Genomic DNA, 1,240 nt, shown 5'->3' with positions numbered 1-1,240 from the left:
ATCACAAGAGTCCACAATTAAGGTTGCATAGTGGAATGTACTTGGGGCGGTGGGAGGGGTGCGGGGGGATTGTGTACCAGGGAAGGAGTGTTTCTCTTTTGAAAGAAAGGAGCGAACTGAAGGGTCGAGGGGAGGGCTGGGCAGGGAGAGAAGTGCAACAATGAATGAATGGAAATCCAAAATCCAAATGCTCATTAAAATTATTTTTAAAATATTTAAAAAACGAATAAATTTAAAAAAACAACAACAAAACAGATGAGGGAGAGAACTGTTTAAAAGGGTTCTGTGATTAGGGATTGTCATGACAGGAGTCCAGAATGAAGGCTGCATAGGTGAGTGGACTTCGAGGAAGCGATTGTAAAACAATGAAAGAATTTTTTTTCTTTTACTTTTCAAAAAGAAGAGTGAACTAGGAGGTAGGGGTGGGCAGGAAGAAAAGTGCAACAATGAATGATTGGAAACAGTAAGTCTCTGTAAATGTTCATTAAAATTAATAATAATAATTTAAAAAAAGAATTGCCAATTCAAAGGCAGATTATTTGGATCCACCAGCTACTCTAAGGGAGAAAGATAGGTAATCTCCTGTGTGATTTACAGCCTCTGAAAACTTGATTTAGGGTCACCTATGAGTCAGTTCCAACATAAGGGCACAATAAACAACAAAACAATGGAGTGGCAGGGTCCTAATCCTAGCTGAAGACAAGACACAAAGAGAAAGAGATGAGGGCATGTGAGGGACTTATGCTACAGCCACAAGCTAAGGAACATGTTGTTGTTGTGTACCATAGTCATAAGTGACCCACAGCTGGCCCTACAGTGGGTTTTCAGAGGCAGTTAATCACACAGGAGGAGATTGCCCATCCTTCTTCAACGGAGTAGCTGGTGGCTTTGAACTACATTGCATGCCTTAGGGATGCCTTAGGGACTGCAGCACAGCTTCTTGCCACTAGGCAACCAGAGCTAGGCTACCACAAACTGAGAGACAAGAAAAATTCTTCCCCTAGAGTTTCCAGGAAGAATTGGGCCTGAATTCCGAGCACCAGCCTGCAGAACTGTGAGACAATTGACCCCTGTTCTTTTTGTTTTGTTTTTTTGTTGAGACTCATCTGACTGGCACAGGAGGAGATTGCCCCTCCTTCTCCAGTGGAGCATCAGAATTTGAAGCACACGCCTTTGGGATTACAGTGCAGCTTCTTGTCACTAGGCCACCAAAGCTCCCTATGCCTGTTCTTTTTTTTTT

At 42.7% G+C, this 1,240-nt stretch overlaps 1 protein-coding gene across 1 annotated transcript in view; it reads right to left on the bottom strand.

The window, feature by feature from the left end:
- The window catches only part of MROH7 (maestro heat-like repeat family member 7), an 83,843-nt gene that overhangs the window by 23,969 nt on the left and 58,634 nt on the right, over nt 1-1,240 (bottom strand). The window lies entirely within an intron of this gene.

This window comes from Elephantulus edwardii, unplaced genomic scaffold, assembly GCF_000299155.1.
Source record: "Elephantulus edwardii isolate Elephantulus edwardi_28Jun2011 unplaced genomic scaffold, EleEdw1.0 scaffold00005, whole genome shotgun sequence".
Classification (NCBI taxonomy): Eukaryota; Metazoa; Chordata; class Mammalia; order Macroscelidea; family Macroscelididae; genus Elephantulus; species Elephantulus edwardii.
Note: the sequence above shows the minus strand (reverse complement) of the source record. Positions and strands in the feature narration are given on the sequence as shown.